The sequence below is a fragment of the Drosophila virilis genome, chromosome 4, assembly GCF_030788295.1.
Source record: "Drosophila virilis strain 15010-1051.87 chromosome 4, Dvir_AGI_RSII-ME, whole genome shotgun sequence".
NCBI classification, from domain to species: Eukaryota; Metazoa; Arthropoda; class Insecta; order Diptera; family Drosophilidae; genus Drosophila; species Drosophila virilis.
In genome coordinates this window covers 4,024,207-4,039,497 of record NC_091546.1, presented here as the reverse complement: position 1 = coordinate 4,039,497, position 15,291 = coordinate 4,024,207, and the positions used below count along the sequence as shown (strand labels likewise).

Sequence of the window (15,291 nt, the reverse complement as noted above, 5' to 3'; positions counted from 1 at the left end):
TGACATCAAATATTTGGGTGAATTCCCCGAACTCAAAAAAAAAAAAAAAGAGTTGAAACATTTTGAAAGACATTCAATTTAAATAGGTTTAATTATATGATAATTGGAATATTGTTCTATGCACACACTGGCTAGCAACAGCTTGTACAGAATATGCTCTCTTTTAAATGTGTGTACACTGTTTAACAACAGAGGGATTCATGACATACATATGTATGTGTGTGTACACAGTGTATAACATGCTACATATGTAACATTTATAGCATATGTGTGTGTGTACACACTGGATAACAGCCAGAGTGAGCAGCGGCTACAGTTACGATAAATTAACGGTCTTATCTATGCAGCTGTTGTTGTTGCTGTTGTTGCTGTTGTTGTTGTTGTTGTTGCTGCACCTGCGCCGTTTGCTTTCTTCTAGCACATTATCGCAGGCTAGCCCTAGCTCTCTCCCTCTCCCTCGCTCTACTACTCGCTCGCTCTCTCACACTCTTGCAGCTGGCTGCGTCGCTTTGCATACTTATCTTTAGCGCTGCTGTTCTTATTGCTAACTGTTGTTGTTGCTGTTGTCGCTTGACATTTTTGTGTTGCTTGAAAGCGCGCAGTCGATAAAGTTTTATCACAAATGCAGCAGCAGCAAACGAAAACTGTGCAAAAGTCGTCGCCGCCTCTGTTGTTCTTGTTGCCGTTAGCTTTACATAAGTTTCATTTGCGATATGCCCGTTGACACCCCCCCCCCACCTCTCACTCTCTCTCTCTCTCTCTCTCTCTCTCTCTCTTGCAGTGTTGGTAATCGTGACACTGTTCTGCAGGTCGCCAACGAAATAGATAAACATGCATAACTATATATTTTTTCTTTTTATATATTTTAATTACGTTTTATCACTAATTTTATGTTAATTGCCAGCTGTTGTTGTGCTGTCTGCTATCTGCGCCGAAAAATGCTAACTAAAGGAAGGCAGCCTGCCCCGCCCACTCGCAGACACGACCAGCACAACAACGTTGCTGAGCGTGAAACGCGTCCGCATGCGGGTGACAATTTTCCATTTTCCAAGTAGAACTCCGGGCTTCAAAACAAAACACGACTCAATGCGAGCTCGTCAGCAATCGCTGGCTACGTGTCATGCGGCGCTTTTTTTTTTCGACTGATAGCCAACCATATACATATAGATATATATATATATATGCATGCATGCATGTACGTATGTATGTGTGTGTATATCTATGTACACATGTATTTGCAGTTTGCAATTGCAGTTGCTGGCGTTGATAAAGGCAAAGCTCAGGTTGCGCTAGATAGCCAATAACCAAGGCCACCCTGTGGCTGGCCAGTGTGGCCACAGCAGCTGCAGCTAACGATGATGTTGATGATGATGTTGATCATGATGAACCGTTACAAGTTCGACAATTGCGCGCATCATATTGGCAAATGCGAGAGCGAGATGGCAATGCGGGAGATGAGAGAGAGAGAGAGAGCGGGATGAGGGCAACTGGCAGATAAGCTCGATACGAGCTTTGGTCATTTTGACATTGTGTTTAAAAAGCGCGATAAGCTTTTGTTGTTAATGCTGATGTATATTGTTTTTGTTGCTGTTGTTGCTGTTGTTTTGTTGGAGTTTTTTTTTTTATATTTGTGAAATCGCACCAGGAAATATCACAGCAGATAAATAACAACAACAACAACAGCAACAACAACAACAACAACTTGCAATACAAATTACAAAATGTTGTTTTTCGTTTTGTGCGCTCGTATTAAGTTCATTTTGTTGTTGTTGCTGTTGCCTTTGGACAGCGCATTTGCATATCAACTGCGATAATAACACATGACGGAAGGGGAGGGGCGGAGGGAAGGGGGGCATTTGGGAACGCTTGAGTCTTGAGTCACAACCGCGCATAAACAATTGCGATATCGTGTCGCTCGTTTATCGAACTCAACTAACAAAAAAGCACTTGCTTTTAATACCATATTTAGAAAACGAAACGAAACGAAACGAAACAACAACAAAATCTGAAACAGGAATACAAAAGAGATTATCCACAGGCAAGAAAATAAAGCGGATAATGTGGCCAGATTGTTGATTGTAGTGTTGGAAAGGTCTTAGATATCTTATTTTCATGTGGTTATATTTTTCAAATTAAATCCACAACCATGAACATAATATAGAGATTGGTATGCTTAGCGGATAATGTGGCCAGATTGTTGATTGTAGTGTTGGAAAGGTCTTAGATATCTTATTTTCATGTGGTTATATTTTTCCAAGAACATAAAATAGAGATTGGTAGGTTTAGCAGATAATGTGGCCAGTTTGTTGATTGTAGTGTTGGAAAATTCTGAGAATTGCCATAAATTGACATTATATCATACTTTACTTATGAAATGATTTTCAAAAATATTAAATGATAAGGATATTATAAAGAACTAGTTAAGAATTCTGAAGTTAAGATGTTAGACTATCAATTTGTTTATAGATGGGAATGCTCTTATAAAGATTTCTAACAATTTATGATTTATCTAGAATATGTCGTAATGTACGAGTGCGACCACGTGTCTTGACCTTTGACCCAATTGTCGACATATATGTGTGTAAATCCCATATATATATATCTAAATGCACACAAATAAATCCAATAAGAGATATGTTGTCTATAATACACACACGCGCAACTAAATGGATTGGAATTTATCAAGATCCATTTGCCAATGTGATCAATTTTCCAAACGCAGCTGATTTGCTGTGTCAACTCCCTCTCCACTCCATTCCGGCTACCCCCCCTTCGGCCAACGCGACTTTATCAAGGTTTTCAGTTTCGGGCTGGAAACGTGGCTCTAATCGCCAAATGCAATCGAAATAAGCTCGAAATTTGATGCCCAAATGGCGATAATGTTTTGTAGTCATTTTGAGAGACAAGCCGAGAGTAAAGAAAATAAAAAGCTAAAACACCAGCAACAACAACAACAACAACAAACTTGAACAGCTGTCCGTTGTGTAGATAGCTATGTTGTTGTTGTTGTTGTTGTTGTTGTTGTTGTTATTGTTGTATGATTTGTACAGCTCGCGCTTATCAGCTGATCTGATGGCAAGATTGTCGCGCTTTGCTTCAAAATGAGAATGAACTGAAAACAACGACAGAAATTGTAGCAACAACAACAACAACAACAACAACAACAACAACTAAATACTGAAAATACATAAAACAATTTTTGTTGCTGTTGTTGTTGTTGTTGTTGCTGTTGTCTCGTCGTCTCGCTGTTTTATAACAATTTCAAAAGATTTTCAACAAATGAGAAAAATGTCAATGTGATTTGGCTTGTCGGATTGCGGCTGGGCCCCGGCAAGGGGTTGGGGTGGCAAAGCCAAGTATGCAGCTACTATGCGATTATACTTATGTGAATGCACTGAGAGAAAAAAGAACGGCAAGCATTTTGCCGAAAAATCATAGAGAATTGAAGACGCTGTCAAAATGCGATCAAACATGAAAATTCATATGCTTATTTCAAAATTTTTATTTTGAAGAACTTCTTTTTAGGCTTTCCAGTTTTACACTTGCAAAAATATTAGCTTCGTTTTGGCAATTGCATATAGATAAATTCGATCATTTGACATGCAGTTTTATTTATTTATGTTATTTTAAATATAGGAAAACTTAAATCTAAAATGTTTATTTATTTTTATTAATATAATTTCTGAATTATGAACAAGAGGCTCTCCTCTTTTGAAACATAAAATAAATCTTCCTTATTTCATTTTTCATTAAAATGAAAATTATTTTTCAATTAAAAACCTTTTTAGAGATCAAATTAATCTCTATACTGAATTAATATAACAACTTTTGAATTATATAAAAAATGCTTTAAAATTTTTTTTTTATATTTCTGAATAAGTATAAAAATTAATAAAATTTAAAAAAAATTCCATTCCAGATTTTTTTCAACATCAAATTAAACTCTTGATTTCTGAATCAAAATAAGAATTTTTGTCTGATTTAAGGGAAATGTGTTTTCTTGATATTGCAGACTTTTCTAAATATCAAATTGATCTCTTATTACTTTGAGATTCATTTAATTTAGCTATAACAAAACTCTTCAAAGTGTTTATGCAATATAACTCATTTTTCGTCTAATAACTAAATCTAAGAAATGTTGTGCTTCATTTAAGCACATTTTGGTTTTTGTTAAATTTATTTATAGGGTTGTTTTTTGGCTTTTTTAAGCCTGATTCACATTTAGTTTACAAACATTCCGTAACGCAAAGTACTTGACATATTCTAGAACAAAACTTTCAAATGCGTTGTGTGTATTTATTATGCCGAGTGTATTTAGTATAGAGACTCGTTAGGGATACATGTAGAATATGGTATATATATATATATATGCCAGGTTTATATATGGTTATATTGTTTGTTCAGCTATCGCTGAAGCGATCTGCTACGCCTCGCTTTGCTGATGATTTTGCCAAACTGATGGTAAACGGGTGGAATGGGGAGGGGGGGGGGGGGGGGGGGCTTACGATATCAAACTCGCACGCCTAATTAATTTTCGTTTGCCGGCAGATATCAGTGCCATTTTTGTTGATTCACTTTTCAGCTCCAAATATATATATATATATATATATATATATATATTTCGCCAAAATCTAAATCGGCAATCATCAGAGGTCTGAAGCCGCCCGCTGGACGAGATATGCAATGAGAATCGCTGTCGCCTGGCAATTGATAACAACCAAACGTCGGTCATAAATCTTTGTCAGCTGTTCTCTGGTACGTCCATCCGTCCGTCCGTCAGTTGGTCTGTCTCTTATCACTTATCAACGATAACTATCGGTTGGCCGCACTGATTTCAGCGCCTTTATCAGGGGCGCGGCTTCCGTTCTACGTGTCTGTGCCTGTGTCTGTGTGTGTGTATCTGTGTGTGCGTGTGTGTATGAGTGTGTGTGTGTGTGTGGTTATGGCTATGAATATTTTCATGATATCAGTTTGGGAGATCTCATTTCTCATATTTCTACGCTTAATCGCCATCGGTTTATTTCTTCAAGTGTCACCGACTGCCTGATAATCGTTATCGTTATCGCAGCGCAAAGAATTCGCTTAGCCTTACGCCACATATATCATATATATATATATATATATGTATATATATATATATATATATGAATATATATGTCTGTGGCTGCCACTTAAGATTTGCCGATTTCAATTTCGTGCCGAGCGTAACATAGCCCGATTATCATCAGCTCTTCATTATTATTGCTTCGTTTTGTTTTGTTTCGTTTCGTTTCGTTTCGTTTTGTTTTAGTTTCCTCTGGGGCCTTCCCACCCACTTAATTAAACGCTGTTTGGCTTTCGCCTTCTCGTCATTGTCAGCCTCTGTGCTCAATTTCGATTTTGGGCCTTTCTTTATCAATCTTTTTTCGCGCTTATCTTGAAATAAAGTTTAGCCAAGGTCCTATTATCTATGCCCAGCGATCAGCAGCTGCCGCAGTCGCTGTTTAATTGACCAGCCGCAGCGAGCCGGACAATGCCTGGCAATCCCCCCCTTGCCTGTCTGTCTCTCTTGTCTCTTTTGCCCATCTCTTTCGCATCGGGCCACATCTCTGATTAAGTCGGCCACCTCGTGGACCTCGCGGACCTCGCGGACCTTGCGGACCTCTTGGAACCCTTGGATCACATCAAAACCGAACGCAAGCTGATAATCCAATGCGCCCTGGTGGTCGCATGTATTTGCCGGCATCCTGTCTTGGCAAACTCTTAGTTTTGCTTTCTCATCAATCAATTATTAATTACAGCATTTTCTCCGTCGCTTCGACTGACTCAGCTAGCTGGCATGTGCGATAACTTGATTAAATTTATACTTCCAGCCAAACCAGAACGACATCGACAACAACCTTGCTATCATCTTCGGCTCCTAGCCTGCTAGCCTTTCGCTCCCGTCTAGCTTTTACTGCTCTTTCATTTCGAAAACCTTTTCCACTGTCTCTTGTACAACCTCTCGATTACCTTCTCTACTATCTCTTCAACTACATCTTCGATTACTCTCTCTCTCTCTCTCTCTCTCTCTCTCTCTCTCTCTCTCTCTGACTCACACTTTGTTTAGCTTTTCGACTTCCTCTTTGATAACTGCTTTCAGTCCTTTTTTTTAACAACTTCGTTTGGCCCTCTAACTACAACGTCGATTAACTAAATGATTACCCTTATAAAATCACCCATTACCGTCTCTACTACCTTTTCGATTAATTTTTTACTACCTCGTCGATTACCTCTTCTAGCACCTCATCGAATAAATTTTTAATTACCTCTCTTACTATCTCTAAGATAATTTCTTCAATTACTTCAACTACCAGCTCTGCGTTTACTTCTTTAACTATCTTTTCTATCACCTATTCGATTATTTCTATCAATATCTCTTCGATAAACCCTGCAACTATCACTTCGATTACATCCTCACTACCTCTTCGATAATTATATCTGCTACCTCTTCGATTACACTTCCTCCTTCTTTTCGATTACATCTTCTACTATTTTTTTGATAACTTCTTTTACCAACTCTGATTGTTTCTTATAATATCTCTTCGATTATACATTGCGTCTTTTACTATCCTTTGATTATTTCTTCGATTGCCTATTCTACTTCTCCTTCGACCTCTTTTACTTTACTTTATCGATAAACTTCTACTACCCCTTCGAATATCTATTTTTCTGCAAACTCCAGTCCATTAACTGTTCTACAACCTTTTCGATTATTTCATCTACAACCTATTCGATTACCATTTTACATTCGATTATTCCTTTTTCTACCTCTAATATCCTTTTTGTTCCTCTTCGACATGCTCTTCCATACCTCTTCGGTTAACACGGTTACTATTCTACCTCTTTGATTATCCCTTCTGCCATTTCTTCGATTAACTTCCCTTCTAACTCTTCGATTATTTCATCGCTTACCTACTCGATACTTGTCTCGTTGTCTCTGATTTGGCCAAGCACTTGTCTTGCCGATACTTCAATTCCACACACACAATTCAACTTAATTTCAATCGCAATTGAATCGAAATCGAGCCCCATAGGCACATTTCAAATGAAAATTTAAGTGCTGCGATTAATTTGGCTTATCAGGCGACGCAGCGGCAAAGCCGAACGCCTCCCCCTCACAAATACCAAATACCAAATACGAAATACCAAAACAAGTGCAATTAAAAGATTTTTAAGCAAACATTTGTCATTAGAGATAACACATGGATGGGGGCGGAGCGGGGCGGGGCGAGGCGATACAGACACCGGCGACTACCTACGCATAAACCAAAATTGGGATGTCTCAATTGCAGGTGCTTGGATGCGCAGCGGGACGGGGGACGGATGTCGGGTGCTCCGCTTGCAGCTGCCTTTAAAAAGCAAACTAATTACACGATAAACGACGCACGACGTTTGTCTCGAATGTCTCTATCTTTCGCTGCCGGCGAGCTTCGGCGACACGCAACCCCTCAAAGGGGGCTGCCCCTAGGGCCCGCTCCTCATGCGGCCTGGCAATCAAACCAAATGAATGGCTGGCAGTTTAAACGTTACGACGGCGACGCTAGACTCCGCCAATGGCCTGGCCAATCGATTAAAAATCCATAAAAATATATTTCTAGATTTTATGTGCTGATCAGAAAGCACAGAAAACAACAAGAGAGAACCCCGCACCCCCTTTCCACTGCGCGCTCTCTCTCTCTCTCTCTCTCTCTCTCTGTCTGTCTGTGTGTGTGTAATTAAGTGTGTAGTTAAGGGAGCTGTGGGGTTGTGGGGACAATATGAAATCTATTTATGCCATTAGCTTTGCGCCGATCACACGCAGCGATAGCAGGCAGCCCCAGCTCCAAAGGCGGCCATTTTGTTTATCTGCAGCCCCCGAACCTGCCCTCCTCTCAAAGAGTGCGGGTAATCGGGCAACAATCGGACAGAGACAACGCAACGAAAAGTACACAACAAATTAAATCAAAGATTAAAAACGAATCACTCATGTTCCCAAATCGAAACGAACGAGTCTTTCAGCCGGGACAGGCATGTTGTGGGGGGTAACGTAGAATATCAAATGATTCTAATCGCATTGTTTGCCAAAAACAAAGAACAAGCGTACTTTGGTCGAGGCTGACGGACTGGTATATACCCTGCAAAATAAGCAAATACGCAAGCTGCGCTCTCATCTCCTTCTATCCTCAGCTTCACGCGTTTTGCGATAATTATGCTCAAGTAACTCGAATGTGTGCTGTGCGATCGTTAAGAATTTCACCTGGCATTAGGATGGCATTCAAATGTATTTATATGCCAAAAATCAAGGCTATAACACGCTAGCGTCGGAACATCTAAACAGTGAAATATTCTTGATTTGTGTTACACGAAAAATTACTTTCAAATTTTCATGTCGACAACTCCTTAGAATTAGAATTGATACCAAAATTGCAGCTAAATATCCCATATATATCCCATATGAAACAGATGTTATGTATTTTATACCTAAATACAACATACCCAGTTTCAGTGTTTACAGGGTATTGAAAAAGAAATCAAATCAAATATAAGCTCTGCATCGCGTCATCATAGCACACAAAAATCTCATTAGCTCAATTTCAAATTATGTTTCTCGCCAGATACTCGTCGATCTCCAGATTCCGATTAGTCGACGAAATTCGTGTGCCTTGTTTGCCCAATTTTGACAAACTCAATCATGTGATTTCATTTTGCTCATACGATTCGATTCAATTCGTTTCGATTCGTTTTGGTTTGTTTTCATTTCGGTTTCGGGCTCAATTTGGAGCTCTGGCCTGCTGCCTTGGAGCACTTTAAGCGTAATCATTTGAATGGCCAACTTGCCAGGGAGGAGACTGAGGCCGAACGGAGTGCTGCCTGATAGCTGCAGTCGTTGTCGCCGTTGCCGTCGCCGTCGCCTTGTCCCTGACAGCTTATCTAAATGCCAGCCTCAGAGTCTCGTCTTCCATTATGATACACAGATATGCACACGTGGACAGCCGATGAGGCTGCGTTGCGGGGCGAGTATCTGTCGGGCAATCGAATGCGTCGCCAGCGCGTCGCCGTCCAAGTCCAACTCCAGCTCCAAGTCCAAGTCCAAGTGAATGCAGCTAAAACAGATGACAAGCTGCGGCTGCAGATTCTAGATATCGAAGCTCAGATGCTCTTCTATAAAGAGAGAGAGAGAGAGAGAGAGGTCATAAAGTCGCATTCAGATTTTTAAGAAAAACTCTCTCCAAACAAGATCAATTGAATATATGCCAAATGCTTCTAATTGTACCCATATGGACTCTGCTCCTCCTGAAGCTATCTAGAAAAAACTAGGTATAGTTGCCTCTGTTTGTTGCAAGCAGCATGATATGCCGGATCGGATCATTATTGTATATAGCTGTTACATCAATCAATAGAAAATTTGGTTTTTCATGAAATATTTGGTTGTGAATTTACTTAAAATCTAAAAAAGTGGGTAAAAGTGATAAAAGACTGATTGATCCGACTGACTGATTGACTGACTCACTGCTTGACTGATTGGCTGGCTAACTGACTGACTGGCTGACTGATTGATTGGTGGACCAATTGATTGACGGGCTGAATAATTGTTTGATTGACTGCCTGACCGATTGATTGACTGATTAACTGACTGATTGACTGACTGATTGATTGACTGATTGACTGATTTACTAACTGATTGATTGACTGACTGACTGATTGGTAATCAACGTACAGTTCAAACCCAAAAGATTGTTAGCTTATAGTTACCTTATGTGATGAAGATGTATGCTAAGACGTGGATTTGGGAATATGCATATTGTCGCTGGTTGTTCATGTTACCCCGCTGTGCCTTATCGGCCAATTGCAGGGTATGCTGCGAAGTGTTGAGGAAGCATAATTTACATGGCAACAGGCGCCATTAGGCGCTGCTCAAGCCTCAAGCTGGCAGCCGGGTGAATCGCATGCGAGAAGAAAACACACACACACAAAATCAAAAATAAATAAATAAATAAAAATATATAAAAAAGCCAGAACGAAACGAGTTTCTGCACGCTGCAGACCTGTTGCAAGCGGCATGTGTTTGTGGCAGCCGCACCCCCCCCTCGCCAAGCCTGCCCTGATGGATGCGTGTTTGTTTACAGCCTCGCTGTTTGTTCAGTTTAGCGTAATTGCCGCCGTCGCCGACGTTGCAACTGGCAACTGGCAACTGGCGACTGTGACGCGCGCGTCGCTGCAGGGCGCAAAATTAATGTTAACAACGTGTTCCCCTCCCCCCTCTGGGCACTGGCTTGCTTTTTTTTTTATATTTTGTTTATTAAGAAATCTGGTATCCTGTTACTCTATGTTAGCAACTTTTATCAGAGTGACATAATTACTTAGCTTAGCGATGATTGTGGTTTTACAATTAGTTATACAATTAGGTTAACAGATTACAGAAACATATTTTGGTGTAATTAACGAAGCTTGTCACCTATACATAACGATCGATTAGGTCGGTTGGGTAGGTCCTCTTCAGTCGCCTTCTTCTTCGCCTCCTTAGCAGGCTCCTCGCCAGGATGTTTGGATGGTTGTGGAGCTTTGTTGAGTAGCTCGCTGCTTGCCTGTTGACTATGTCGCCCACCATTGGAACCTTGAGGTCCTTGGCGATGTCGCGTGTGCGAATATACCATTCGGCTCCAGTTATTTTGCGCAGGGTTTTGGCCTGAATGATGCGGATTTTGTTCAGGTGTGTTTTTGCAGCTATACCGTAAACTTGAAGCCCGTAACGCCACACTGGGGCAAGGATTACCTTGTAGATTAGGACCTTGTTTCGGAGCGAGAGTTTGTTTTTGGAGTTGAGGAGCCAGCTCATTCGCCTTATCTTAGATTTGATGTTGCTCGTTACTGCAGAGACGTGCTTACTAAATGTAAGTCGTCTGTCGAGAGTGACACCTAGGTACTTGTGTTGACGATATTGCTCTAGAAGCTCACCATGAAGAAAAAGTCCGGGGCATGAGTCCTTGCGTAGAGTGTGGGTAACCGTGGCGCACTTTCCAGGGTTCACTGCGATGTTCCATCTACAAGCCCAGTTTTCAAATCGCTTGAGGTATTCCTGCAAGAGGTCAGTTGCCACGTACACACATTTGTTTTTTGCAAGGATTGCCGTGTCGTCAGCAAACGTGGCCACCAGAAGGTCCTGCCGATCATTCCGTCTGCTTGCATTTGCTGTGGGCATGTCATGTGTAAACAGGCTATATAGCGTGGGACCCAAGACGCTGCCTTGTGGAACGCCCGCTTTTATGCGTTTGGTTTGAGAGGCTACTCCATCCTGCACCACTTGAAAGGTTCTCTCAGTTAGGAAGCTCGCAATGGTGCTAAATAGCTGCGGATTCAATTTGTCCTTTATCTTAGAGAGGAGTCCTGCGTGCCACACCCGGTCGAAGGCTTCTTGGATGTCAAGGTATGCTGCCACCACATACTCTTTCCTGTGAAAGCCGTCCAAAATATAATTTGTGACCCGATGTAGTTGCTCAGGGGTACCGTGTTTGAGTCGAAACCCAAACTGGAACTTCGGGATCAAGCGTTTTATTTCCGGGGTATCCAGGACCCTTCTGAGGATGCACCTTTCCAGAATCTTACCAAAGGCAGGCAGGAGGCTGATGGGGCGATAGGATCCCAGTTGATTAGGGGGCTTTCCGCTCTTGTGCAACATGATTATATGTGCCTTCTTCCAAGCCACTGGAAAGTAACCTAGCCGAAGAGCTGCATTAAAAATGGCGACGAGAAAAAGCACCGCCTTGTATGGCAGTAGCTTGATTGTATGGTTGTCCAACCGATCTTCCCCAGGGGCTTTGCTGCTTTTTAATCTCTTCATCTCCTGCTCTACTTCTTGGAAGGTGATTGGCGATACAGGGAGTGACATTTGGAGTGGCGCCTCCAGGATTTGCGCGACTCGCTGTATCCTTGCATGCGATGCGGTCTCAAACGGCTTGAAGCGCTCCTCCAAGTTGCAGGCAAAGGCTTCGGCTCTGTCCATTGGTGATCTGGCCCAGGTGTCATCGGGAAGTCGAACGGGGAACTTTGGCGCAGCTTGCCGCTTGTATCGACTGCTAAGTTTCCACAGCGCGAATTTGGAGCTCTCGTCTGCCGTTGCTTCCTCCAGCATGGTGTCTGTGGCATTTCTTTTCGAGATAATCAGCTCCTTCCTGACCCTGTTAGCAATACGACGATAGATCCTGTCAATCGTGGGGTCCTGGGTACGGACATACTCCCTCCTCAGTCGCTTTTTTAGGGCGAGAAGACCTTCCAATATGGGGGAAAACGTCCTTGGCCGCTGGCTTGTAGGGGCTGAGTAGATATGTGCGGGCGCAGCGTTGGCGGCTGCGGCATGTACTTGGTCCAACAGGGTTTGTACTGCAGCGTCGACGTCCTCAACTGACAGAATCTGCGTGTTTAGGTTGATCAAGCTATTTAGTTCGGCCTTAAATCGTTGGATGTTCGACCCAGGGAGGACAAGCCTGCGCTTTTTTGGGATCCTTTGTGCAGCCGTGTTGATCGTTGTGAGGAGTGGCAGATGGTCGGAAGATAGATCATACTCTTCGCGAACCGATAGTACGCTGTTGGGGATGCCCTTGAATATAAAAAAGTCGATACAGGAAGGCGTACTTTGCCGGTTGTACGGAAAGTGGGTAGGTCTACCGGTGGCCAGTACCTGGGCTGAGCAGGGAGTGAGCGCCTCATGGAGCGCAGTGCCTCTGCTGTCAGCTCTGTAGTTTCCCCACAGTCTGTGCTTAGCGTTGAAGTCGCCTCCAACGATGAATTTGGGGCCAAGCTGGCCAAACAGGGAATCAAATTCCGCTCGGTTCCAGGGGATGTTTGGTGGTAGGTATGCTGCCGCAACGAGGATTTCGCCCAAGGGAGTCTCCACCATGATAGCAGCCAGCTGTGTGTCGCTGGAGGTCACTGTGTGTAGATGGTAGTGTGCTAAATCCTGCTTTGCCAGCACTACAGCACCACCTCTGGCTCGTCCTGTAGGGTGATCCGCACGGTAGCAGACGTACCCCTCCATTGTTAGGTACAAGTTTGTGTGCAGATGTGTTTCTGAGATGAGCATGATGTCTACATCATGCTTTTTCAGAAAAAGCTTGAGCTCGTTAGCATTTTGGAGGATGCCACGAGCGTTCCACGATCCGAGACGTAACTGGGTAGCCATTATTTGCGGCTTTTTGGGAATCTAAGCTGCGGGGAACCTTGCGCATCCTTTAGCTCTTTAATGCTAACCAGAATGGTTGCAACTGCGGCATTCAGTGCTGCAATGGACTGCTGGAGGTTTTGAAGGATGCCTCCAAGGGAAGCGTCTTGCTCCTGAGGCCCTTGCAGTGGTTGTTGGAGCTGCATTGGATTGACGGTGGGCTGAAGAGTGCGCGCTGGGGGTTGGCGGACTTGTACATGATGGCCTGGCCGTAGCGCATCAGCATACGACAGGCCCTGTTGCACAATTCGGGAAGGTACGAACTGCTGAGTGGTTCTTCGTGTATTTTGAGGATGGCTATATCGTGTAGGAGGGGAGACATTGATGGCCGGCTGCCTGGCATTTAGTCTCACCTGATAGCTTTTGCATCCTTTATAGGAAGCAGCATGGTTTCCCTCGCAGTTGGAGCATCGCAGGTCTGCCACTGTTTTGGCCTGGCACTGCTCGGAGTTTGTCCAATGGGACTGACCGCACCTACCACACTTGGGCTGTTTGAGACAGTAGTTTTTGGTGTGGTCGAACTCGAAGCAGCGGAAACACTGCCTTATACTATTGTTCTTCCTCGGAAGCTCAATAGTGACCCGTTGGCGGCCAACCTTGTTGAGCCGCAGCGCTTCCCTGTTGTTAAGAGACTGCTTGAGATCGACAAACCAGAAGTTGCGACTTGGAAAGTCGTTGGTGGAGTCTGCATCACTTGTTGGCTGTCTGGCGCCCGGGTTGTAAAGGTTCGTCACAATATGGCCGTGCGATGTAAAGGCAGCTTCAATCTGGCTTCTGGGAGTGGAAGCGGCCAGATTTTTAACCACAACGCGGTATGGTCTGTCTTCCTTTAGGCAGAAGTGGGTAAATTGCACTCTCACTTCAGTGAGCTTGCGGACAATTGCTCTGTGGGTGTCGGCATCTTTGGCGTAAATTCTTAGATAGCCAGAGGGAGAGACCTTGAATTCATAGGCGTCTGCGCCCACTGCCTGATCTATGGTTCGCTCCATTGCGACAATATCGCTGACTCCAGGGACTGTTATCGGCCTGGGTTTGGAGATCTTTTTCGCTGATTGTTGTTGGTCTGTGACTGGAGGCGCTTCGTCGGCAGTGTCCATCTCGCCGTCATCGATTACAGAGGCGTCTTCCTGAGGCTCAAGGGAGGCATATCTGTTGCTAATTGCCGAAGCGGTACTGGGAGTTGCGGGCTTAGCTCCAGCGCGGCTGGTGTTGCGGTTATTTAGTTGCTTCCCTTTTTTTACGCCTTCGGATAATAATGTAGTCCCACGCCGTTTTTTTGCGGAAACCGTTTGCCAATCTACCAGTGGCTCTTCGAAGGCTGGCGTAGCACCTGCGTTCTTTATGGGAGGCAGAGGGGGGTTTGTGACACAAGAACCAGCTGCCTGGGTGCCATAAGGGGTGGACTGCAAGGTCGGATTGGCGGCTTTGGGGCGGGTCCCGATGGGCTCTAAAGCGGCGCGGCTTGTGCCTGTTGAGGCAGATGTCCTGCAGCCGCTGCTGGGCCACAAATGTGCGCAACTGTCTTGTTGAAAGGTGTGTCCGTTGCGGCTTTGCCACTTGCCGCATGCCGCATGCCGCATGCCACATGAGTGGGCCGCTTCGCGAGGCCTTTAAATGGCATTTAGATAAAGTTGCGCATACGCCGGGTAGGTCTAGTGAGGCATTTTTTGCATTAATTATTGCCGCATGAACTTCGAGCTGATGGCGTCTTTAGTCTTCGTAGAGTATCTGCAATTTGGTGTGCACTCTTTTTAGCTGCCCCCTCCTCTCACTCTCCTTCTCGCTCCCTCTCTCTCTCTCACTTTGTCGTCGTGCGTCATTTATTGAGCACTTGATAAGGCCGCGAAATATGAATTTCATTTGCAATCAAATTGAGCAAAACCAAAAAAATAAATAAAGACATTTTGTCGCCATCAGTTGTGCTCTCTCACGACCACTTCTCTCTTTCTCTCTCTCTCTCTATCTCTCTTTCACACGCATTGCCGCGCTTTTTCCTAGGCTAATTGCTTTGGGCTGTGATACCCTTGCGCAGGATATGCGCAATGCTTCAAAGTTTTGGCAACAGAAGCAGCTAT

At 43.6% G+C, this 15,291-nt stretch overlaps 1 protein-coding gene across 1 annotated transcript in view; it reads left to right on the top strand.

The window, feature by feature from the left end:
• Nucleotides 1–15,291, top strand: part of ush (Zinc finger protein ush) — a 74,557-nt gene that overhangs the window by 6,832 nt on the left and 52,434 nt on the right. The window lies entirely within an intron of this gene.